The sequence below is a fragment of the Rhodnius prolixus genome, unplaced genomic scaffold (genome assembly GCF_049639745.1).
Source record: "Rhodnius prolixus isolate KJV_2025 unplaced genomic scaffold, Rpr scaffold_2, whole genome shotgun sequence".
NCBI classification, from domain to species: Eukaryota; Metazoa; Arthropoda; class Insecta; order Hemiptera; family Reduviidae; genus Rhodnius; species Rhodnius prolixus.
In genome coordinates, this window is record NW_027411592.1 from 22557381 (window position 1) to 22585167 (window position 27787).

The following is a 27787-nucleotide window of genomic DNA, read 5'->3' on the forward strand; positions in this document are numbered from 1 at the left end:
ATCAAAACGAATATTTTCGGTGAAAAATGGAAAAAAAGGAAGTCGACTCCATCCCAAGACTTTCTCTTTCTTACAGTAGTAAGAGAAAGTAAAGAATGTTTGAATGGATGATCGACCCAACATTTAGCTCGCCTCTTTGCAGTAATTAACGCAGCGAACTTCGTAAATAATAACTGAAGAAAATAATCTGTAGAATTAGAAAAGGGACGGGACCTGCGCCCGACGGCACCGCAGCCGCAAGAGACTTTCCCTACCAGTTCTTTTTGCGCCACTATCTCCTTTAGTCTCAAAGTTCTAAAGGTTTCATAGCGCAACCGCTCGATTGCTCGATTGTAACGCAATCAAACAGCCAGTGAATGGCCGTTTCCTCCACTTCCTGGCACAATCTGCACAACTGTTCCGAGCTAATAAGCCCCTGAATAGGCCTGTGATCAGAGTAATCTGATTTATACCCAAGCACAGAGTCTCTTCGGTTCTTTGTTTACATATCCACAAATAAACAGTAAAAAAGCAGCGTTTTGAATAGTGCGCATGAAAAGTACGTTCAAATAAATTAAATTGTCGTTTTATTTCTCCTCGAAAAGTTTTACAAAAGATTTACCAAAACGAAAGGCAAACTAAATCCATCAGCCAAACTTATGTCTCCATTTTGAGGGTAAAAAAAAACATGTTTTCATAGATTGTTATTAACACCAGAGAAATCTTCACCAAGGAACAGAGTTCTGGTTTTAAGTGACTTTTGGAGTCTGGAGCCCATCTAAGTGGAGTAGATGTTGTCTATGACGACAGTTCGCATGGTTGATCACATTCTATAGTATTCACCGGCTGGCCGGCATATGTTCCTAGTTTAGTGCACCTGTCGGCCTTCATGTAAGGGCTCGTGGCAACTTCCCAACGGCTCCTTATACGTACGTTCAGCCCCAAAACTAGTACTTCCTGCCCTGGTATACCTGTTCTACGATCTATTTCAATTTCAACTCTCACTCATTCCTCGTTCTACTAGTAAGAGAAAGATATGGTATTTTTTATGGCGACTTTCTACCAGAAATTTCTGTTTTAAGGGCCCCCTAAGTCCAAAAAAAGTGTTTTTTTTTTAGTCTTGAGTCTTCAGTGTATCCATCGTAACTAAAAAATGAAAAACCTCAGAAATTTTAAATCTGATAATTCGAATCGGTGCCACCAAGGGTAACAAAATCAGCCAAATAGAAGTACCTCTTTACTCCATCGATTTTTGTAATTATCTTGAAAAACGACAATTTTTATTAACTTTAATCGCAGTTTACGCTTAGATCTATAACATTTACTTGGAACATTTCCCAAATAACGGGAAAAACGAGGGTCGCTTCTCTCTAAAGTTCCACGTAAGTATAATTAGATGCCTCAATTACCTGTGTAATATAATAGGGTACTAATTACGTAAGCGAAGTTTGACCTAATATTGTACTTCATCTACAGTTACCAGAAGGAGACGAACGTGTGCTTTACAAACAATAAAAGATTTCATAAAATAATTTTCCACATAAATTAACTGATTTGCGAATTCAAGAAACCTAAAAAAAACATTAATCAAAGTTATTAAAATGATAAAAAATATTCCGAAGAAAAATGATGAAATTATCGCGCTTATTTTGGATGGTGCTAGATAAGCATTATTATTATTTTCACCAAAAGTGAAGTAATTGTGATAACAATTAAAGACAATAAAACAATTATCTTTCCCAAGAATATTTGCCAATTTTCACAAAGTATTATTTTGAGAAATTACAAATTTATGGAAAAATAAATAAATAAATAAAAAAAGAAATTTTACTTTAACTTTTTTTTGCATTTTTTTAGCCGCAACATAAATTGGTTTAATTATAAATTGAAGATAAGACAAAGTACACGTGCACTGTGGGAGACATCAGTTTCCAAGAACAGAATTTACAAAAATCGGTTCCCCGGTGGTCTTCCAGAGAGTGAAGATTTGAAATATCAAAATATGGTCGCAATACTTTCTTTAGCTAGGATAAAAAAAAATAAAAAGCTACACATCCTTTTCCAAAAAATGGGAGAGCTCTAATTCAACTGTGATCGTTAAGCTGCATATGAATACAAATAAGTACTCTGGAAATAACCACAATCTTCAGTAAGATTTCAACAATATCGGAAGAAAAATGAAGAAAAAAAAATATATTTGCGAAGAAAACAGGAAGTACAGAAATTGAATTACTTACCGAACATAACCAATTTAAGTGATAAATGACAGCTCACCTGAAACAAACGAACAAAAACAATTAATAGGTTTACAAAATTTTTGAACAACAAAAAAAGACGCTTAAATAAGTTGGATTCAATCAGCTAAAAACTTAATAAAACATATAATAATATAAGTTAGGCTAGTGCCTTATAAAGCGCAGAAGTCCCAAATGTACAAAGCTGAACTTTGTTTTGTGGTCCTTGACTAATAATATTTGACAATACAATGCATTTTTTGCGAGAAAACATTGTCAGCAGTTTGGCATGTGTTCAAAAGGTTTTAATTTCCATCATTATTAAGTAAATATTAAGCAAAAATGGTTAAGTTAAACTATGAAGCGCACAATTAAAGGCGAAAAATCAATTTTACGTAATAAATGAAAATAAATTATTACGAGGGTCGTTTGAAAAGTCCGTGCAAAAATAAAAACTACTTAATTTTTTGGGGTAAACCTTTTTTATTTTTCAACATAGTCTCCTTTTAGGCTTATACACTTCGTCCAACGCTGCTCTAGTTTGTTGATCCCTTCCGAATAATAGGATTTGTCCGTCTGAAAAATAGCCATTCGTTTCCGCAATCACCTCCTCGTTTGAATAAAATATTTTTCCCGCCAGCCATTTCTTCATATTGGGGAACAAATAGTAGTCCGAGGGAGCCAAGTCTGGAGAATAGGGGGGGTTGTGAAACGAGTTGGAACCCTATTTCCATTAATTTTGCGACCACAACTGCTGAGGTGTGAGCTGGTGCGTTGTCGTGATGGAAAAGGACTTTTTTGTGGGCCAATCGTGGGCGTTTTTCTTGCAGCTCGGTTTTCAAACGGTCCAATAACGATGAATAATATGCACCTGTAATAGTTTTACCCTTTTCCAGATAGTCGATGAGGATTATTCCTTGCGAATCCCAAAAGACAGTAGCCATAATCTTTCCGGCCGAAGGAACGGTCTTCGCCTTTTTTGGCGCAGATTCCCCCTTGGTAACCCATTGTTTAGATTGTTCTTTGGTCTCAGGAGTGTAGTGATGTATCCATGTTTCATCCACAGTGACGAAACGACGCTTAAAGTCCTGCGTCGTTCAAAAATCAATGATTTCTGGAGTAGTAACCTCAACAGGGCGTACAGAACGTTCAGCGTCACTTGTGCCCATATGGCTACTCCGAAAATTTTAAAACCACTTATAAACTGTTCTAATCGAAGGTGCAGAGTCACCATAATGTTTATCAAGCTTCTCTTTAGTCTCCTGAGGCGTTTTGCCTTTCATAAAGTAGTGTTTAATCAACACACGAAATTCTTTTTCGTCCATTTTTTGAAAATTACTCGACTTCCTCGATTCAAACGAATGCCAAACACAAAGAAATAGACCGATCTGGCTGAAACTTGGTGTGTGTTCTTCCAAGAGATGCTACTAACTAAACATAACCTCGATACGCGCCAGTGGTGATCTCTCTGACTTTGCACGGACTTTTCAAACGACCCTCGTATGTAGTAAAAATCTATTTAACTTATCAATTATTAATCAATATCACAAAAAAAAAATCATAAGAAGTGTTTGAAAGCCCTGAATAAGAAAGATGTTGCAAAGAGATCAAAACCTCCTGTTGATGTTGAAATAATTATTATCAATAGTTTAGACGAAGTTCTCCCTTACTGAATGCTCCCAATCTGTGTAAAATTATTCTTAAATCTTCAGAAAATACCTGCATTTAACTGGCAATAATATCAGTGCACACTGTTATGATCAGAACTCTGTGCATAAGAATTTAAATTATTTTAAAAAAAAATCGCGCAAGCAACTTTAAATTAAATTTATTTCCAGCTTGGTTTGATTACAGAGGCTAGAAAATTGTCATAAAATGTAAATGTTTCAGAACTTGACAAGAAATACGAAGAAGAAATGGTTTCTTTAAAATAAATTATAATAAATAAATGTATGTATGCAATTTCTTTAATAAAATTACGGTAATTACCACTGCAGCTGATAGGGGAATGCACTTAAACCTAGCCAGCAAAACCAAACCCAAAAACGCATAATTATTTAAATTTCTATAATAGCGATTCATTTTTTTTTTTAAGTTCTTAGTAAACATTGGCAATCCGCCAGCATCTCGATTACTAATTTTAATAAATGTATGCATTTTTATTATGCACTTTTCTAAGTAATTTCCAGAATTTTACATATGTCATCTCTAATAATATAGAAATCACTAACTATAGGTGGGAAAAAAGTTGACTGTTAAGGATGCCAATCGTATATTCCCTCTGCATTCTTACTCGTAACACTCAGGCAATTCAGGAATTATGTCTCAATGAATATATAAGAATGGAGAATCTCTTTAACCGTCGAGCAAAGAGAAAAGTGCACATTTTGTAAGCAGGAACTACTTAGTTTAATGAATATGAAGAAAGTAAATACTAAACTCTTAAACTGCTCTAAAAATAAATATTATTTGTGAATTTTCTTATCAAATAAAAGATATGAGCTTATTTTTACACTGCGAATATTTTGCACAAATCCCTGGAAGATAAATAAAGGTTGACTCTTTTGGATTTACTACTAGAAGAAAACTCTATGAAGACGTGGTCCAGTTAGGACTCGTACACTGCTGCCTCTTTGGCCAGAGAAGATTGATTTAAAGATAATAGTTACGTGCACTAAGATAATATCTATTTATAAAAGAATATAGGAAGAAAAAGCACTTTTTAAGAAATTTGACTACAATTTAGACCATCCATTTCAAACTTGCTGTGAACCATTTGGTGCCATATCTAGGAAATTCACCGCTTCTAATCTGAGAGAAATATCGCGGAAGATTAGTATCTCTATCTCTATAAATCTCTATTTTATTCTTTGAGGTAAAAAAAAAATTTGGAACTTTTACGATTAAGATAAGTTTGCCAGATCATAGTTTCATCCTATCTTCTCTTGCTAATAATCTTCCACCTTTATTTCAAGGAACACGATTCTACAAGAATAACGTTATCTACATTTACAATGCACCAGAGCTTAAAATATTTTCCAAATGTTGATTTGAGAATGATCAATAGTGCTTGTAAGAAAAAAGCAATATAACCTTTACACAATCATTTCAAACAGTCAACTGAATTTCTAACTATTTGATTAAACACAAAATACCCCGCATAGATAGTTTTACATTCAATCGGGTCCATTGAACTGGTCCTGAAGAATTATTTCACACGGACGTTTCTTGAAAGACGTTTTCTGACACCTTCATAACCAGGAAGTTATGCTATTCTATATTGCCAGAGGGTAAATCAAATAAATACTTCCTGCTCAATTTTTTATTGACTTCATTTTTTTTTTAAATTGCTTTTTGCTACAATAAAATTGTCTATATATATTAATCGTTTAATAAAAATTAGTACACGTTAATAAATCTAAGTATGTAAATTAATGTAAAAAATGCAAAATAATAATGGTTTCAAAGCACATTCTTCAAATGAAAACCATCAACCACCACTGTAATTGCCTATTTTTTCAGACAGTAGACGGTGGCGAATAGCAAACATACTTTAATGTAAATATCTTTTATTAACCATTAAATAAAATCCAAGGCCTAGACCGGGAATCGAACCCAGTACCACAATAAATATTAGCTTTACAGGTCTCGCCTCTTCTAACCGCTCGACTAGCGTGACGCCTATCAACCACCATATAAAGTTGGCAATATTTTAGAAGCCGTTAAGAATTTCTTATTGGACTTAATTGATCATTAAATGATCAGTCAACATTTTACTACATGTCCAATCAATGTTTATTAGTAATGAAGTGGAAGCTGGTAGAGCTGTAAAAAAATTAAAGATTTGCTATTGTTTCTACTAATCAATCCGACCAACACCTTCTGTTGCAAAGTTCAAGTAATTTTGGTTGATCGAGTTGATTTGGCTGAGTACGATTTAATAAATTTCGTAAACTGAAAATGGAAAAAAAAATTGAAAAGATAAAACCTAAATCAATTTTAAAGGGAAACTTGTTCAATGAAAGGGCATGAGGAATATTCACGGAGTTCCAATTCAGTTTTAGAAATCTTTGATGAAAGGTATGTCGCGTTGTATAATACATTAGGAAATACTGGAATAGCATAATTTTGCATGACTTTCTTTCTATTTCTTTTTCGATTTCACTTGATGAACGATGATGGAGGAGATGATGTGGGTGGAATGAGATGTGTTGGCTTTTAGTGGTAGTTACTGGCTTCCCATTCCTCTTGGACGTCCATTCCGAACCTAACTGAATGGTTTCAACGTCAGCAGGTGTATGGTTCAATAGAATTACTTCAATCGTACATCAGAACCCGTCGTCAACACACCAAACTGTTGATGGAGGAAATCCCAAAGCATATTTGCAACACTACTGGTTTAGAGAAATAGTATAGATTTGAATGCAACATAAAATTAGGTGTGACTTAGTTTGGGGGGGAAAAAATTGTGTAAACCAGCAAGGTTTTGAAATGTTTTGTTTTTCTGTTACAAATTTTTAATGTACCGATCACACTGTCACATCTAACTCTTGTAGAAAAGGCTGCGAAAAATAAAGCAATAAACACGTCCATAAAGTCAAGAGCGGAGACCAACGGTTGGTTGAAATAGAAGTATTTCAGTTACAACATACACTGATTCCATCTATGACAAACTTGAACAGCCTTGAACAAGTTACAGTCAAGTCTCCTCATGCTTTCACAAAGTCTAACTACACCAAGACCCAATATATGTACAATAATGGAACGAGGCGAGCCTAACGATTTCTAAAGTGAAATTCAAGTTCAATTCAAGCTAGTTAATTATTTTAAAAAATAGATTATTATGAATAACGAAAATATGTACACCACATTAGATAAGAAGTAAAATAGTGTGGCCAGACTGCACAGAAAGAGACAGATAAGAGAACTGTGCTGAAGAGTCCGGAGGAGGTATTGTCTGCTAACCTGCCATACTATCTAGGACATAACATACTTCTTTTAGCTGCTTTTTGTATGGTAGTTGTTGCTGTTATAGAAGTGTATACAATAAGATGATGACGGTAGAACTATTGTATCCGACCTTGGGACAGTCTTCCAAACTGACAGTGGCAACCTTGCTATTTCTTTCTAACAACTAGATAGCGAGACTACCTCATTGCGTACATACATGTCCTACCCACGTACATCACAATCAAACGTCACTATAAGAGTGGAGATGGGCTCTTTCCCTGACTATTTATTCCGAATTGCATGTATTTTCATATAATTAAAGATCAATGGGAAAATACTCTTTCAAGGTTTTCTGATAAAGGCTCTAAAAGAAAATTGCTCCATGTGCAACCTACAAGAGGACGAACATAATTTCACATTCTGTTTTGCGTGCCCAAGATATAACTCTTATTAGAAAGCAACTTCTAAGTTATGGTAATGCTAGACATAGTTCAAAGGCAATACATTTTTGAATGAACCAAAGTAAGGCTGAAATTTTATTACCTGATTTTATTAATATTATGCGTTGAAAAGACAAAATACAAAAATGGCACGTTAGAGGAAAGTTCCCTTCCCCACCTAGAATTCCACTTAATCGAATTTTTCAGGAGAAATGTTTCAGAGTGTGTCTGATCTGCATATATGCAACTAGATCACCAAGATCGCAGGAGCTGTTTTTAAGGAAATCCTTAAAAAAAACTGAAAAAATTATTCAGTAAAATAGGTAATTCAGTAAAACTTCCAAGTTGACCAACCTTTACAGTGGCAACCACTGTTGGTACCTAAGCGAAATATGCAATTTGAACTATCTGAAAATTTCCGTTGCGAATTACAGACAGGCTACCCTCAGATCGACTCCTTACAGACACACAAAATCCATTTTGTAATTACCATTTTCCATATGTCTGTAGAAAATTGAAAATCTACCCTACACTTTAGTTAATGATTTATTAAATCTTTCCATGAAACATATTTTTAATCTTAAATACTACTCTGCGACAGAATATAATGTGAAAAATTATTGTAAAAAAACGCAACGGGCTAGTTACGAGAGGGCGTTCATTATAAATTTCCCCTGATCGAGGGGATATCACAGGACGCTGAAACTGCACATGTGTAATGATATATGTAAGTTTCTAAAGGTTAAGCGCAATTTGCAACTCAGAACTAATAACGGTTTTGATTTTACAGGTGCTAAAGTGGTGGGAGGTTGTTTGATAATGGACCCAGCGGAATACGATGAAATGAAAGAGCTTTATGGTTATGATTCCCAATCATATAATGTAGTCAAGAAATGGCATCATCAAATCAAAAATGGTGGGACTTAGGTGCAAACAGCGGCAATACCCGGGCGACCCCATTGATGAACACAACCATTTTGGTAAATCGCCGGGTAACCATTCACCACCTAGCCCAAAACCAAGAGCCGTTGCATGCTCTCCAAATGTTGTCCACCTTCTGCAAGACAGTTCACAACTTACATGTTAATCAAAAGGAAGCATGCTTCTGTGGCTTTGAAATTCCCCTCCTCCTTATGCACCCGACCTCGCACCATCGTACTTCCAACACTTTCCAACAAAGAAGTTATTTTTTAAGGGCAAGCATTTTCTAGATAATGAGACTCTGATTTCCAAATTAAACATGACTTTATTGAGCAACATAAGTCCTTCTTCTACAAGCGAATTGTGTCTTCCTCAGGTGGCACCTAAACTGAGAAAGACTAATAACTCAGCCAATGCTGAGTCCATGTCATTGCTCTCAGCCCACAGGAAGTGTGTCAGGAAATATGTTTAATGAACGCCCCTCGTGGCTAAATTGAACAATATTAACAACATTTCAGGGAAGGGATTAGCTATGAGGTTAGCATACTGGACTCCCACGCGGAGGTCCCGGGTTCGAATCCAGCAGCTGACCCTTAGATTTTCTCTTCCTAGGAGCTTCTTACAGCTCACTGTCCGGTGATGGACAGTGTTGTCTGTAACGAGAGAACACTGTCCGGAGGCCGGCAGTGCACTGGAAAAAGCTCCGGGCGCTAATGACCTCAGCTGTTGATGCGCCAAAAAAAAAAAAAAAAAAAATTAACATTTCGCAACATCGACCACAAAATTTGATCATCTGTAAACAAAGCCTTCTTAAAAACGAAGGCATTAATTTATTGACTTCGTAGTTCTCAAGGCTGCCGCGTGATAGGAGAAGATTTACGAGACCAGAAGTGACGAAAGAAATCCTCGAAAAAGAACTTAAGTCATATAAACCATTAGTTTACACAACGGCCTTCTCTAAAAGTAGGAGATGTGGGAAATGAGACCGAATGGTGAGTTCATCAGGAACAGAACCTTTAGAGTAGAGCCTCCAAGTTAGGCGAGGAACTTTATGATTGAACAGCTACAAGTTTCCATAATTTATTGATTAACATTGGTGCTAATATTGAATAAACATTCCAGCTGCTGACACCTAAATGCCAAGAACATCGCGATAACACCAAAAGAAACTGAAAACACTAACCGATAACTTTTAAAGCCTACAGTTAAACATTAAAAGTATGGCATTTAATTGAAAGCAACTATGTAATCAAGTTGTAACTAGTTACTTATTTATTGAACCTCGAAGAGCAATAACTTAATTGTGATTTAAAAGAATGTATAAGTTTTTTGGTAATTATTTCGCGCCACGTTCTGTTGAATGTCAAAGACAGTACATTCACTGACTGCACAAACATTCGAACCAGTTCAAGCCCTTAAACAACTAGTGAGAGAAAGTAAAAATTGATTTTAAAAAAAACTGCTAAAACGGAGCTTATGTTTCTAACCTTACCCATCCATAATGATCTCAAAATCCCTTAAAAAATCTTGCGGAAACTCAGTTTCTTAAAATTTCATCAGCAGCTAATTCGAACCCTTTAATAGAACACCTATCTTCTTCTGCAATACCAGGGAACCCTTCAAGGAGACTGACGAGAAGATGGCCTCGCGATTTACTCTATCATAAGAGCAGTATAGTAAGAAGAGCACGATAATGGAGTGTCATCACTGAGTAATAGTCGATAAAAAGAGAAGTTAATAAAATAAATACATTGAAAAGGTTTGAAAAACCATTCCAAAAAGGGAAACCAAGAATGCAAATTTTTAAATTATAGTTCATTAAAAAGAAAAGATTACATTACAAACAATATGGGGAAACAAAGAACGCTAGTTTTGAACTTATTGTCAATAAAAAACGAAAGATTAAAGAATACTCCAAAAAGGTATAAAAATAATTACCAAAAACAACAACTCTCGTAAGCCATGATATATTTACACAAATTAAGAGGGTTTAAAAACAAAGACCAAAAAACTATTTGCGGCATCAAAGAATGCTAATTTTAAACTAATAGTCCTTTAAATAGAAAAGATAATAGAGTACTTCAAATAGGTTTAGAAATCAATAATAAGTTATAATTAAATGATAAAATGATATTTGCATGCAACAGTAATAAAAATATAATTGAAATATAAAATAAGTAATTAATAATGTCTTACCTTGTTTAAAGAATATCCAAGTACATCAGCATCCCAATAGATCACCAGTCCAATAGCACTTGACGCTATCTCAAATAATTCACAATACTATTTGCGCACTAAGTATAACTTAAACACAATTTATAAAATAGAATTTCACTTTAACAAGCACCAATATTACTTAAAATATCGCTTTGATAAAGAGACACCACTAACGAGTTAAAGATGGCCGTCGGTGACTGGCCAGCTAGATCAGCTGATAAATTTTATTTATTTTATTTCATCGATTTATTTTAAATCGATTTTAAAATAGCAAAGATTGATTTATATCAACACAAATAAAAAATTAATAAATCTGGTGACAACTCTCACACATCTTAAATTTCGTAATAAAACCTCTAATAAAAATTTAATTTTTGTAGATTACGAATGAAAATAAATACAAAAAAAAGTAGGTCATTTTTCGTAGATAACTTTAAAAAAACCAGCTGATCTGCCTGGCCAGTTACCGGCTTTAACTCTTTAATTCGTTACTCGTGTCTTTTTGTTAACATGATTTTTTAAGTGAATATTAGTGCATGGTAAAGTGAAGTTGTATTTTATAAATTGTATTTAAGTTATCCTTAATGTGTATAGTGTGAATTATTTTAAAAAGTGTCAAGTGCTATTGGGCTGGTGATCTATTGGGATGCTGATGGACTTTAAACAAGGTAAATCACTTTATTGTCAATTACTTATTTTATATTTCAATTATATTTTTATTATTCTTGCATGCAAATAACATTTTATCGTTTAATTATTACTTACAAATTAATATTAATGCTACGTCTTGACAACATTCAATGTTAGTTAATTCCATAATTTTAAATACTACAAAAAGTAATTAAATTGCTTTCTAAACATTTTTAATATATCCTTTAATAATTTCTATTTAACCTGTTGTAAGATCTTTCTTTGTTTCCCTAAATTATTTTTTGGAAGGGATTTCGATCCCTGCTTACTGTATTCTTTTATCTTTTGTATTTAAACGATTAGTAGTTCTTAGTTTCCGCAAGTTGTATTTTAGGAATATATTTCTAAACTTTTTTGATGTAATTTTTAATCTTTCCTTTATAATTAATTATAATTTCAAAATAAGCATTTTTGGTTCCCTAAGTTTTTTTTTGTTTCCTAAACTTTTTTAATGTATAACCTTCTCTTTTTATAGACTATTAGTAAAAAATAATCATTCTTTCTTCCCCACTTCGTTTTTTGGAATTGATTTCAAGCTTTTTTGATGTATTCTTTGATCAATATCAACATTCTTTATTCCTCAAATTTTGTTTTTCGTATTTATTTCTATTCTTCGTTACTGTATTCGTTAATATTTTTTATTTAAACGACCAGTAGTTTAAATGTAGTATTCATGGTTTCCGCAAATGGTTTTTCGGTATTAATTTATAAAAATTTCAATCTATTCTCTTTAATAATTTCTTTTTCATTGTGTGAAGTCCAAAATTAGCATTCTTGATATCTCCATGGGATTTTTTTGGAATAGTTTTCTAAGCCTTTTAGATATTATATTTTTTGATAGCTCAATCGACTATAAATTTTGAATTAGCATTTTTTTCCCAATGTTTTTCAAATTTTGTCAGGTTTATGTCGGAATAGGTAAGTATTAACAAGAGGCTAGAATTGTCTCAGTTGGGTTTTGATTGTTGCATCGACGTTGAGAGTTACGACGAGCTAGAACACTCCTTGATCTTTCTGATTCTGAGAGATTTCCCAGTTATTTGTAGGCATCTTAAATCTTTTTTTGTTCGTTACCTTCATGAAAGGTTGCTTAAGTTTTCGATAGGTTTAAATTCAATTTCCATTTTTGTTTTTATTATTAGCTGATGTCTGTAATTTGGAAATAATTTTGTTAAATGTCTGTCTTGTCGACTTTTGCCTCAGCAGAGGATAAAGTACTTACTTCTCAACTGTGAAGTTAATTTAAAATGGAATGTACTTCTTTCACCTTGACAAGTTACGTGTGAAAGAAAATCGGTAAGGGCATCAAGTAACACCCCGGAAATTGGGGGGAAAAAAAAATTATGGAAGGCGTACATGTTTGTGGTAAGTATTTTGGCCAAACACTTCTCCGGAAAACCTGTAATTTTTCGTTGTAACAATACTTTTGTTTGGGCGGAAAAAAAAAAATGCACAATTTGTTTAATTAATAGGTATCGGGTAAATGTTAAAGGTAAACATTTTTAGTAATAAGGAAATTATGAGAGCGGATTTATTTGTAAACTGTAATCAAAAAAGACACACAATTCGGATGATAGCGGTACAAGTGTGGCAGGCGGGCAATTGTATGACCTACATAATCACTCCGCAATCAAGAACACAATGTTTGTTTTTTTTTCTTCTTTTACTTCTTTGTACTTTAATCTAATGTGCCCAATGTTCACTTATAAACACAGAAATGAGTAGAACAACGGAGGATTCTAAACAGTAGATTATACATTACCACACAGTTAATGAGTATTTTCTAAAAATAGTAACTAAAGAACGGTTTTGTTATCTTTTAATGGTCGGAGCGGGAAGAATGTTATTACTAGAAAATGATGAATATTGAATGAAGACGGTTGAAGTTAAAGAAATACTTATTTCATTTTGTTTTTAATCTGCTTTGGAATTCACGCCAGTATTTAAAGTTAGGTTTTTATTTTCCTGAAAATTTGCATTAATAACAAAAAGAACTGTTAACAAACTGAATGTCCTGCGCATAATTATTGGCCGGTTATTAAATTCAATAATAATTTAAGTTTCAGTTTTTAGTAAAACAAAGAAAGCCAATTCACAGGCATTAGTTTAAAATTAAAGTTTTCGTTTCTAAGGACTGTACACTTTGTGATAAATAGGGAACGGATTCGTATGTATTTACATTTTTTTCTAGGCAATTTACAGACGTTTTTCAACTAGAAGTATTCATACTGACACTTTTTAAGCCGTTTGAGTCTACTTTTATTTCACATATTTCCACATATTTGGATGTTATCGCATATTTATACATATTTGATTAAAATAAATAAATATTTCTACATATTTAATCAAAATATGTACATATTTTTTCATATTTTTCATTTTGGGCATATTTTCATAATTGGGAGGTGGTTGACAGGAACTGTGAACCACAGACTGTAGGGCTGTGAATCACAGTGGGTACAATGGTTATTGTAATTTACACAGAATGCTGCTAAACAGTGACGGGCACTTGTTAGTTCTTTGAAGTTGTCTGTTCTTTCAGCTCGTTCGTTGAAGTGTCCAATTCATTTCGTTCGGTCACTTAGTGTATTCTTTTTTAGGTGAAATGCCACGAACATCGGCCTCAAACAAACAACTGGTTGCTAAATATCTTCGCGAGTTTCCAGCAGAACTTTTTCGAAGTGATGGAGACATTTTGTACTGCACAGCTTGTGGCAAGCGCGTTTCTTGCTCTCAACGTTCCCAAGTCACCCAACATATTGCCACCGGATCGTACATAGAGAATAAAAACAGAAAGAAAGAGAGGACGTCCTATCAAGCCTTCCTTACATCTCCATCATCGAGTAAGTCTACTCTGAGTACAGATCTGTGTCGGGCTTTGGTTACAGCAGATATCCCTTTCCACAAACTTAAAAATCCTCATTTCAAAGGATTCTTAAAGACCTATATTGGGAAAAAAAATGCCTGACGAGAGCACTCTGCGGAAAAACTACCTGGAAGATATCTATAAAGATACACTAACCAAAATTCGAGAAAATATCAAAGACGAGATAACTTCTTTCAGCAAGGCACCTATAACATGTGTAGATGCTTCCATCTTACGCCCAGATCGTCGTCACTTTACGTTCCAACATTTGAAATTTCATGTGGTTGCAAACAATTTCGAAGAGTGAAGTTTTCAAAATTGAAAATTTAACACATCTTTTTATAAATAGTAAAAATGTTCTTTGTTGTATAAATCATAATAACTTGTAAAAACAAATTATTTTGTTCCTAATAAATTATTATAAATTGTAAAAATGTTCTTTTCTTGTATAAATAATTATAACTTGCCCCCCCCCAAAAAAAATTCCATTTTCATAAAAAAAAATGTCCATTTTACTTAAATATTCCAGAAAATATTTTAAGAAAATCACATATTTTCCACATAATTGACGAAAATAAATGCATATTTTAATTAAATATTTGGCATTTTTAAATACATAAAAATCCGTTCCTTAGTGATAAATATCACCAATAAACGTAACTTAAAAGTTTACTATCTCAATAAATAGATTATCTGGTAGGAACTTAAAACCACTTTATAAAAATAAATTTTGGCACAATCCTCTAATGGCCCTAAAATCAATATTCTTAGAGAAACGTTTGATTTCCACTCGAAGTTAAGGGATTTTGGTCCTAAGTAACAGTCAGATCCTGTGGAGGGACTCCAGCGAAATATGTATATTGTTTCAACTACAGTTTTTTGTTTTGCCTAATTTTATTTCACACAAATAATGTATTTTCTAACTATAAGTTGGGCGCCACGGTAGCCGAGCGGGTTAAGAGGCGAGACCTGCAAAGCTAATATGCATTGTGGTACTGGGTTCGATTCCCGGTCTTAGGCCTTAGATTTTATTTAATGGTTAAATGAGAAATAGTAAAGTACGTTTGCTAGTCGCCTCCGTCCACGACACCTAAATTGGTAGTTGGACGTTAAGCCCCGCCTGAAAAAATAGGCGATTACTTTACTTCTAACTATAAATCACCTCAAGGTCCTCACCTCTTTGCGTAGATTGCTATGAGGAGGAGGATTTCAAACATATAATAATGATATGTCCACGTTATGTGGTTTGACGACATATACAGGTATTTAGGTGCACCATTTCGTTACGAAGACATAATATTCTCCACCAACATATGTGTGCCTAAATCTATAGCAGAGCTAGTAATGAAATATGAATGTATTTAAAAGATATGGCCGATTAGAATGAATGCAAGAAAATGATTAGAGAAGGATTACCTGATTTTAATTTCGGTTAAGCTATAAGGATGGCAGGAGCACCGAGTACTGATCCATCCATTAGCTGTAGTTTATGTAAATAGTTGTAAATAGTAGAGGGATGAATGTGTGAAGCGAATGTATTTATAAGTAAGAATGGAGAGTGAGTGATATTCTAGTGATAAGCACCTAGACGATGCTGGCTGTATGGCGAAAGTCAATGCCAAAAAAAAAGTCACCTCAAAACGGACTAATAATATAATTATTAAAAATTATATTAACATTAAAAAAAGTGTAACATCAATAATTATGTTAGAGAAAGTTTCGAATCCTAGATATGTAGGTTTAGAACAGGGGTTAAAATTTGAAGTTAACTTTAAAAAAGTGATGAGTTCGATTCATACTCACAAGTTGTTATTGAAGAATTTTTTTAGAAAAATCTCAAAACGTAAAATTACAATACAAAAGTTTATCCTAAAACTTACTGTAAGACATTTTAGTGATGAAATGTTAAGAAACGCAATAATTAAGATATAAGAACGAAAAAACTATTTCCACTTGGAGAAGCCGGGTTCGAATTCAGCTACATAACTTTAGGTTCGGTGTAATTTTATAAAAACAAAAAAGGCAATAAAATTCTTGTAAATCTTATATTTATCAAAAACTAGAAGGACTTCTTTAATGTCTGGATTACATTAATGTCTACCAATAGTTATAGATTAATTTTTAACCTGGAATCTGATTGGAAACGATTGAATTAGATCATCCAACATGTAACTCTATAGACTTCAGAGACATTGCAATAACAAAAAATCCCTTCCGAAAGGTTCTTTCATTGAAAATGATACCCAGTTAGTGCCAATTAGCACTGACGTTTTAATAGATTGGTTTTGAATTGATAGGAATTAAAACTCTTCAACTAAGGTAACTTAAATGTTGATTTAGTCTTGAATAAAACGAACTATCCAAGTCAGAAGTCTGGAATCATCCCAAGCTAGAACATAAAACATTGCAACTAGCCAAGCAGGCGAGGTAGCAGCAACATTGAGTATGTGAAAATGTATAGCTTTTTTTTTTCCTTTTATTATTCGTCTGATTCTCCTTCTTCTTCTTTTTAAGATATATCTCTACAGAATGCATAGTTAAGGAGTACAGGACGGTGTATTGTAGAATGCGAGTCGATGTTTTTGGTTGCTACGTCACGCAACATCCATCTGTGAGAGTAAGAAACCTATTTCCTATAGAAAGGTGAGGAATTCCACTCCCGATATGCTGCTAGATAGATGCTTCTCAAGCGGCTTCTTCGTCCAACTAAAGAAAGTATTCGAAATTTTATTTTTAAAGTGAAGGTGATTTTTATAAAAATATTTCAATCGTTTTTACCAAAAACATCCTCAACAATCTTTGAAACAACTCTCAGGCCTGTCCGAACAATTTATTTTCTAAATTTCTATAAGTACAGTGCGACTATCTCTTTGATTTAAACATTTTACGAGGTCTGTAAATTAAGTAATGAGACTGATTTTTTAAAATTTCCACAGCACACAGCGCTGGAGACGTTTCTTCCACTCCTCGTAGCAGTGCTTGAACTCCGATACTGGAATAGCCTTCAGCTGGTCGGTTACAGCCGTTTAAATGTTTTCGACTGTCCCAAAATGAGTTCCCTTGAGGTGATTTTTCAACTTCGGGAAGAGAAAAAAAGTCACAAGGACTCAAGTAAGGCGAATTAGAAGGCTGAGGAGCCACAGGAATGTTTTTTACTGGCCAAAAACTCGTTTATTGAAATTGCTGTGTGACAAGGAGCATTATCGTGATGCAACACCCATTTGTTCTTGATGTTTGGTCTCATACGAATGACCCTTTTTCGGAAGTTTTTCAAGAACCTCTCGGTAAAAGTGTTGATTGACCGTTTGAGCTCAAGGTTCGAAAACTAATTCCTACTTCATTTTGTTGAAGCAAGTAAATACTCTTATATCTCAAAATATTTCCACTACATTTCTGCACCAAAAATGTTTTTGCTAGATATGAGGAGTGAAGCTGTTAAGGTACACGGAAGTAGCTAACATCACTTCTCCGTGGCATTTATCAAGAAACCACTGCATATGCAAAACCAATCATTCTCCTCTTTCCAAAATAACAAAGAAGTGTAAAGCAAAATTAGTTTTTAGCTCCCTCCATGTTTAACAAAGTACACGCAGCAAGTGACACTGGGGAATGAAAAGTAAAAATAATTTGAGAGACACCACTGCAAATGATACCTACCAAATTTCTCCTTTGACTGATGACTTACGACATAATGGCGCAGAATGAGCAAGATGACATGACAAATAAACTTCTAAAGTAATGACAGAAGTTTTACTAACAATAGGGAGGAAATCGCAAGAGATTTAGTTGGCAAACAAATTTACAAATACTGTGTTCACAAAAAATAAATAATGTATAAATAGTGATTCGCTTTGATACATCATTATGGCATGCAGTCCTATTGGCAAAAACCGCCAGTTGTTCAAATTTGATGTCTGATTTAGGCGCACCATCGTCCATCGTCCATTTTGTACATAATTTCCAACCGGAAGGGCAATTTCACTTAATCTATTTCTCAGTTTTCTTGAGATTTTCTCGAAAACTTTTCCTAAGATTGTCTCTAAGCTTAGTATACTTAATTAGTTCTACAACTTCTTTTCTTTTTGTAAAGTACGATTAAAATCACTTCTGGTTTCAGCAAGAAAATCGAATATCTAAACTAGAGAAAGATCTGGTTAAACCAGACCTGTTTTAGTAAATAACATAAAGTGGCAAGTGACCTAAAAGTTCAGCGTTTTAGAGTTTCGAAATCACATGATATCGGTAATTACATTTAACATATATAAATTAGCTGGTTATAAAAGCAAATCTACTTCCTCGATGAAACAAATTATACCACTAATTATATGTTGTTTTTTTTTCAATTACTTCAGTCGATGAATCGCATGATTCCTTTTATTTGGTAATTATTTGAAAATGTGAAAGGTTATGGACGATTCTAACCCATTAAATAGAGTCTTCATGGTTGAATAAAAGATTTACTTAATTGTTTCTAATTGATAATATTGATCAGAAAGAGAATCAATAATGGCTATAATTAACCAATAAAAATATTTTAAAAATTAGTGAAGAAATTTTTTCTTATACAGTCATGTGAGTCTCAACTATTGACCTAAAGATTTTTGGAAAATCCTTTAAACTGCACGACTTCTTATTAGAAAACTCAATGATTCAAAGATTCACAACCCGAATTATTGGAACATATTTTCAACACTATATTTTATTTAAGAACAAAACAAAATTATTACGATAAAATTATGGAACTTTGTGTTTTGTAAAGTATCCTCGATGCATAGAAAAAATGTTTAGAAAAGTTTATCGATCTAATCTCAAAAATTTGGAGGAACCACTTTTTGTAAAGCAACAATATCGGTAAAGTAACATTCTTGGAAATCGAAATTCTGAAAACTTAATTCCTTCTTGATATTATATAAGACATCGTGTCGGGGGTTAGACTAGGACCGCACTCAAGTCTATCTACTTATACCTCTCTTAGAAGTGCCATTAATCAAATTTTACTGAAAAAAAAATTAAGATAAAAGTTGTGGATAGAGAGTGCTAAGTTTAAAAAAACTCGTATGGAGCTTTTTTTCAGAAAATTGTAAAAAGTGAGAAAACTGCAGCAAATGGAGCACTTCCGTTTGAGTAATTTGCTCACTAAGTAACTCTCAAATTCTAAATAAATTTCAAAGTGCTTTGGATTTTGTGTTAGGACAGACAAACATTCGTATACAGCCGAACCTCTCAATAACGGACACTGACGGGGGAAAGCAAAGTGGCCGCTGTTTGGAGGTGGCCGTTAGAAGGAGGTAGGCAAGTTTCATAGCGAAAAAATATTGTTTTTTTTTTTCCAAACGTCTATTTAAAAATTGTTTATTATTAATAGATTTAAAAATGTTCATAATTGCATAATTACTTAGCCATATGATATGCATCAAGTTTTTCTTAATTATCCCAAAAAAATTATCAAAAACCTACATATTATTGACTTAATTAATAATTTTTATAATAATCATCACATTTATTCATAACATTAACAATTTATGGTAAAATTATCATCATACTATCATCTATTAATAGAAAAATAGAACAAACCTTTCGGCAAGTTTGCTCGATTTGTTTTTTTGCAAAATCTTCCAACACATTTATTTTCCCTTCTAGAGTTAACCACTTTCGTTTGAGAGACATATTGGAAAAAATAATATTGTTCGTCAAAGTAATATTGAAAAATGATTAAATAGTGCAAGATGTATGAACTTTTATAAGAAACTTTAGGAAAAACCAGAAAAAAACAAAAAGGGGATAATTCTTTTTATCCACCGCGTCAAACGAACTTTTAAGAAGAAGGTGGTTGTTGGTGAGAGGTGAAACATATAATCCGTTCCCCAAAATCAGTGCCTGCGGTCGCTATGTAGAGTGTCCGTTAGACGGAGGTTCTTTCATACAGAAAGTGTATAGGGGTAAAACGAGGAAATCCAAAAACTGTCCGTAAATGGAGGTGGCCGCTAGTGAGAGTGTCCTTTATGGGAGGCTCGATTGTATATGGTTTTCTGAAAGTAAAGGGACTCGTATTTTTTAAAAGTTTGGAAGTAAATAAACAAGACAGAGAGGGCTAGAAATACAAAACCAAAATGCAACTAAAAGTTGGACTTGAACTGAAAGCTTAATCTCGTTGTTAGCACAGAAGAGAGTAAATAAGAGTGTATGCGTTCGGAGTTCACAGCAACCAATTATCTTCTACTGTACATAATGAGTATGCCGATTTCCGAGAGCTATCTTTTCTCTTGAGAAACTGGACTGGAGCCTGCGCTGATGATCTTGTAAAACTAACAATCCAATAGAGTTGGCACTCGGTAATTCTTCTTCACAACCTCAACACGTATTCTTCTCAACACTACTTCGCCGCGCGGCAAGTTTTCCATCGAATTCTGAATCAGGTAGAGGAAACTTCATGAAGATAGTTTAGAAATGGAGAGGTTGAAGACGGTAGAAGAGAGAGGAGGTTTAGTAGGGGGTCTCCAGCCCGCTCCGATTGGAATGTAGTTTAAAAAATTACAACCTTGGACAGGATGGCGACTGACGTCACCACTTGATAAGTTTCAAACACTCGCTAGCTCGCTCCATCGCTCTTTTTCAATTTATATTCCCAACTTCAATACAACAGGTTATGTACGGTTACATGTGGTAAAAACGTTTACAGTTTAGTTATTGATTAAAATCTTCTACTCGAACAACCCACCAATATTTAACGGAACTTTACACGATTTTGCTAGAAAAAAAAAAGGGTATAACCTATACTAAACGTCATTTTGAGGTATAAAACTGCTTGAATATAAAACAAGATATGCCAATCGGCAGAAGAGTTACTTTGATAAGTTAGCATTTATTAGGTCATTCAATTCAGTACTGGTGCCTAAAAACCCTAGGGTTGCAACCTTAACTTGTGAATTATTAAGCAGTTTATTACGCAGAAATGAAATTGTCTAATATTGGTAACAAACAGGTTGTCAGAGGACTTCTTAAATTTAGGAAATTTGACGATAAACTAAAAATTATCTTTTCTATACCTTTAAAAATTACTTGTTTATGTAATTTTCAATCCGAATTTTATCTTAAAGCTTGACCTGTTTATCTGCAATGAATCACAAACATAATTCATTTAATCCTTCTTTTCACAGATAGAAATTTCGCGAAATTACATTACCTGAAATGAAACAGAATTTTACGAGTTTAGCCGATTCGCAGCTGGTCGCAAAAGCATTTTTATTTCAAAATTACATATGGAAGTTATTGTTGGGGCAATATGCATAAAAAAAAAGTAGTGCTGCACGACACCGAGACGAGGCGAGACTTTATGCAGTCTCGGTCTCGGTCGCTCAAGTCTCGGTCTCGGTCTCGGTCTCGCCGAGATATCTCGGTCTCGGTTTTTTGAATTTTTGTTAAGTATTAAAAGCGGTTTGCTATTAATAATCTTTTCAAAAAATGTTATTATTTTCGAATAATTATTTTAATTTATATATTGGTAATGAAAATGTGTGTAAAAGAAGACAACTACTTACTCGTACACTTCAATGCATCATATATTACTATTACTGTTATATATCTTCATATAATTTCAAAAAGATGTTAAAAACGCGCCAAATGAAAGACCCAAATAACATATCTGCCTGCTATAACAAGTCGATTCGTGAAATGAAAAATACACCTCCCAACAAACTTCCCGCTCCATTAGTTATGGCTGATGATGAAGATAAAGAATCTGATGATTCACCTTTTGACGACGACTGCATCAATATTTTTGCACCATTTGCTCAAAAATCAGCAAATATCACCGAAGCATGGAAGACAGAAATAATTAATTATACCAAATTAGACCAAGCACCAGTAGACGTTGACATTTTAGAATGGTGGAAAACACTTGAGAATTCCTTCAAAAATTTGTCTAGAATGGCAAAAGATATTTTTAGTATCTGTGCAACTTCAGTGCCATCGGAAAGATTATTTTCGCAAGCTGCGATGATAATGACCAATAGAAGATCTTCTCTAACTTCTGACTCAGTAAAAGCTCTTTTATGTATCAATGCTTGGGCAAAGTGTATCTTAAAAACGAAAATTTGTGGCAATATTTTTTAGGTGCATAGATAGTCTTTTTTTTCAAATTCACTAATTCCAAAATTCTAAAATATAATTCAAATAATATCAAAGTTAGTATTAGATTATTAATAGTGAAATTTATGAATTTGAATGAATGAATGATATGAATAGTGAAATTTAGTGAATTTATGTAAAAATTATGTAATTCGAAGGGGGCCGCCACGGTAGCCGAGCGGTGCGAGATCTGCGAAGCTAATGTGTATTGTGGTATTGGGTTCGATTCCCGGTCTTAGGCCTTGGATTTTATTTAATGGTTAATATGAGAAATTTACAGTAAAGTATGTTTGCTAGTCGCCTCCGTCCGCGACACCTAATTATAATTTTGTAGCTAAAAATTAATATTTGAAAAACCGAGACGAGACCGAGATTTCTCGACGAGATATATATCATGTCTCGATCTCGGTTGCTCAAGTCTCGTCTCGGTCTCGTTTCTCGTGCAGCACTAAAAAAAAAGTAAAACCAAGTAAGCAGCAAAATCGCAATCTATTGCTAAGAAAAGTTACGATTATAGTCCAACTATTGTATATCAGCTTTAAATTTGTGATAACTAAATCTTTAACTGTAAATATTTAAATTACTTTAAAAAAAATTAATTTAAATGCATAAAGTATCGATTACAAATTAATCGATAGAAATCAATTTTGAACTGTCTCTGTTTTATTACCAACATTATAGAAATGACCTTACTCCAATCTTTTAAGTCGTATAATAATTATTCAATCAAATATCATTCGTGCAATAATTTTACTCTGGTAATTTTGTGACGATTATTAACTCGAGTCTGTTTGCATTATACAATCGAATTATATTAGGTAGAAGGCAGTCAGTTAACCTTAAAAAGCACTGGAAAAATTAACAGCACTCATGGATTATTGAAAAAGAATTAATAAAATAATTCTAACAAAACCTAGTGTTTCAGAATAGATTTTTTTGAGTAGCCAAAGGAAACTTTGCAAAAAAGCAAATTAACCTTCAAGTTCGACTTAAAAAAATAATGAAAATAATCGCGTGCAAAATTAGCGAATAAAAACGATTATTTTATATTCTTTACATAAAAAAAAAGAGGTTTAATTAGACAATTTTTGGTCTAATTTAGAAAACCGGAGGCACCATAAAAACTAAAATTAAGATAATCACCAAACTATCACCCAAATTTAAGGGCACCAAAATATTTTTAGGTTAAAAACCGTTAGTTTTCAATAAAAAAAAAATCAAAAATTATGTTTTTTAAAAATATACAGTTTAAACATTTAGCGCATGAAAGTTTAACGTTTTGTTATGTTAAATACAGACCAATTACCCAAACGTTTGCCACGCACAACTCAAAAATACAACTAATGCCCGAACTGTAAAATGAACTCAATTACTTTTCAAAACTGTGTCCATTCTAATTAATGACATAATATGTAAGAAGTATCCAATTTTTTAATGAAATTGTTAAGAAAACAGTTTGAGAGATTAATACTTTATAATCAGCCGAGTACAAAAATAAAATAAAAATTAATAAAATTTGGAATTCTCGTCAATATTTTACAGAGCAGGGTGGGCCCGTACATTACTTTGACATCGCACGTTAGAGGCAAATTAAACTTCAGAACCTTCTGTAAAGAATCCTTCCAATACAGAATATTTTGTGTACTCCGATTTACATATCCATTAACTTGACTTTATAAAGCGTTTGTGTAGCGAGAGGTTCTAATTATCAGGTTTATCACTTGAGCATGACCTACAAATTCTAGGAGCTGGATTATTTGGTGGTACTAGTGGTTCTTCTTTCTATTCTCAGAATTCTCCCAGAAACTTATTTTTGTGGCGCCCTTAAGGTGGTAGCTAGGAGCAGTATTTAGAATTTGGTCTCTAGTCTGGGTTGCACATAACCCAAAATTTGAGAAGTAGTCAGGCATTCTGCTGAGGCAGGGTAGCAAACTCGAACACGGTAAGATCTGGTGGCCAAGGGATAACCTTCTATCTGCGTCCCTTACAGCTAGATTTAGGGCCAGCATGCGTCATGTACGTTATTTCTACTAGTATTAGCTCGTCAAGGTAACATAACTCCTTGCGGTTCTACTCATCTAATCGAGTGTGTTGTTTCGTAACAGTCCGAACGCCCGTACCAACTTTATCTGGTTCATGAGGTGCTCAGGGGACTATAAATGGATATTTCGGTTAAACCCCACCCCAAACAAAAAAACTGCACTATTATTTCTGTTTTTCAGTTGAACAAGAAAAGGTAGAAGAATATCAGTAAAAAAGATCGCAGAAGATAAAGTTTCACACCAGATTTCTTTAAATCTGATAAATTTAGGCCTTAAAAAAATAAGTCACAATTTTAAATTTTTTAGACTAAAAAACGTTTGTTACATATAAATAGTTTTTATAAATCTGTATGCTCAGCATACCAAATCTGTGGTTGGAAGTCGTGACTTAATTTAAATAAAATCTCTTCACAGTACAGAAGAAAGGTTTTCTTATTTACATACAAATGTTCAAGTGAGAACTTCTCCACTACGTACTAACAAAAGGACCAACGTTGCAATATTTTCTATAGTCTGGCTGCTGCGGTCAAACATCAAAATAAAAAAATTAATTGGGAAAAAATTGTCCTAAAAGTGCCTCCTGACAAAGCATATTCTGTAATTCTATCACGATTCCTTAAAAAACGATTTACCAGAGAATCATTTAAACAGATTTTAAAACCAATTAATGTTCTATTTATCTTTTAAATTACGGTTGAAATGTCAAAAATTATTATTAAGTTAAACTGTAGGTTTAGAACTACAGTTTTTAGTTAGAAATGATTCATCTCTACAGAGTAAATTTTTATATTGAATTACTAGATAGTTGAGATCATTAAAAATACTACTAAATGAATCATATCATTCAGAAAATTAAGTAGTCCCAAAATGGCTGCGCTGTACTTACAGACTCTCAAGTTAGCGATCAGGGAAAGAAAGCTAAGTGCAAAGACGGCAAAGATAGTTTGAGCTCTAAATATTTTTGTTTTGCCGACACTGTACTAAAACAATGACCTAAAAATTAATATTGTTTCGAAATAATCTCATTTTCAAAAAATTTTCGATTCCTCAAATGAGAAGTGGTCAAAAATTGATAGATTTACCTAAAACATTTAAAAATTAATAAATAAAAGAGTGGTCAACGAAATGAAACAATGCAGAATTCGTGAAAATGAAATAAAAAAGATCAAACCTAACGGTTGTATTTATCGGAATTTCGCTTACCGCATTCTTTCAATGAATTCGTTGATGACACAGACCTCATAATTATATGGAAGGTTCTTCAAGAAGAGTTGAAGTTGTTCAATAATATGAATTATAAGCCCAAGGATAGAGGAGCAGCTTGGAAAAATGTAATGGTAATACACAGAGGAAATGGCGAATAAGTAGAACAAAGCTACGAAATGGAAGACTCTAAAAATCAAGATATTGCGGGCGAATACAGGAAATGGATTAGCTATGAGGTTAGCATACTGGACCCCCACGCGGAGGTGCCCGGTTCGAATCCAGCTGCTGACCCTTAGATTTTCTCTTCCTAGGAGCTTCTTACAGCTGACTGTCCGGTGATGGACAGTGTTATCTGTAACTTGAGAACACTGTCCGGAGGCCGGCAGTGCACTGAAAAAAGCTCCGGGCGCCAATAACCTTAGATGTTGATGCGCCTTAAATCATAAAAAAAAAAAAAAAAAAATACGGGCGAATGTTCCGATGTAATTAATAATATATTTAACAGAATTTTACTGAAAAAATTTAAATGAAATATTTGTGTAAAGTCTAAAAATTTTTCAGAACTTGTTTCCAATTTAACTGTTCGAGTTGAAATATTTAAATCACGTTTTGCACATGTATTGCAAACTTCAGTCGTTCAGAGTAATGAACAAAGAGCGATGGTTGGCACTTTGTTGTACAACAAGCGGCTTTGATCCACTGCCGGGATATACTTTCCCACGTAAAGTAAGACTACTTTTCTTGCAACAATGTTCTCACTCTTTGTTTATTGAATTGAAAATGTAATAACTAGAATGGACGCGATAAACCGCATATCTTGCATAAAATGTAACAAAAGAATTATTGTCAGGTTCTTAGAATAAAGATATAAAGTCTTTGTCCGAGCGGCGCGCTGCAAAATCAGCATTAAAATAGAATAAAATGGACAAGCATGAAAACTGCTGTGAAAAAGATGCGAGTGAAATAATCTAATGATTTGTAGGTAAATTTGGTAAAAATTCGCGATTTTTTTTCTCAAGAGATGGTAAAATCTGCGTTTGTTGGCATTACAAAAAAATAAGATTTGTCATCTTTCAAAGTATAATATCGTTAAAAAATTAATGTTTTTCTGCAACCATGTAGGGAAGTTCTCATTACTCAATTAAAATCAGCTGTGTAATGCCCAACTTCCCACACAAGTGGGGAAAAATTCCCATTAGTGTCACTTTCCGCACAAGTGAGTGGAAAAACTTTATTGTGCTTCCTTGATATAAGAAGTTTTGTTATTAACATAAATATTTTCTGTAAAACTCTAATAAGCTTATTTAAATTTATTTTATTTAAATAATTAAAAAACGAATATTAAAAAATAAAATAAAAATTGAAAGGAATATAGAAATAAAAATAATACTTTAATAAATAATTAGATATTTTTAATTATAACAGTTAAAAAGGTTATAGTGTTACCTTATAGAAATTTAAAATGGATTCTAGTGATTCCTGTTTAGAAAACACTCCTCCATCAATAAAAGAAACAGCAGAAAATGTAATAAGTAATGTAAATACGTAAGTAATGTAAATAATTGTAATATAACAATAAATGTTTATAATAAATAAATTACTTTTTGTAGACTGTAAAAATGAAATTTTTAATTTTTTTAGTTAATAAATCTAATGGTTGCAGAAAAAATATAATATTTAACTCGAGTGTCAAGTATTTTCCTCACACTCGGCAATTTGCACTTGCACGAGCGAGCGAAGCGAGCTCGTGCGTGCAAACCCTGCCTCGCGTGAGGAAAAGTACTACTTTCCACACTTGTTAAATAAATAACTATTTTTTAAGAAAATAAATTGTTGTACTAAAAATGCATTACATAACCAACATTATTACTTTTTTTTATTAGTGAAGGAAAGAAAACCAAAAGATTACCACAAAGTCTATAAAAGGAATGCATTCCAAGATTCAAGGTCTCACAGCATCCGCCCATTCAGCTGCAACCGTGGCAATGAACGCCGATCTTCATAACCCACGATGGAAATAATCTAAATGGTTATTCGTTCATACATTTTTTTAAAAAAAAAACAATTACAGAAATAAAATGAGTGAATTAGTTTAGCTTAAATTTACAAAATTTA

The 27787-nt window shown here is 33.3% G+C and overlaps 1 protein-coding gene and 1 long non-coding RNA gene across 9 annotated transcripts in view; one reads left to right on the forward strand and one right to left on the reverse strand.

The window, feature by feature from the left end:
• Shrm (shroom) overlaps positions 1 to 27787 on the reverse strand; it is a 689404-nt gene that overhangs the window by 413249 nt on the left and 248368 nt on the right. The window contains exon 1 of one of the 6 annotated variants that reach the window (XM_074118539.1): positions 16853 to 16856. The exons of 4 other annotated variants lie outside the window; for them this stretch is intronic. The gene's annotated coding sequence lies outside the window, so the exon portion shown is untranslated. Of the gene's footprint in view, positions 1 to 10720; positions 10871 to 16852; positions 16857 to 27787 lie in introns of those variants that run through there. One more of the 6 variants, XM_074118540.1, reaches the window with a different exon arrangement.
• The window catches only part of LOC141449287 (uncharacterized), a 239914-nt gene continuing 223317 nt past the window's right edge, over positions 11191 to 27787 (forward strand). For all 3 annotated transcript variants that reach the window (XR_012455430.1, XR_012455429.1, XR_012455432.1), the window contains exon 1: positions 11191 to 11409. This is a non-coding gene — a long non-coding RNA (uncharacterized lncRNA). The remainder of the gene's footprint in view (positions 11410 to 27787) is intronic.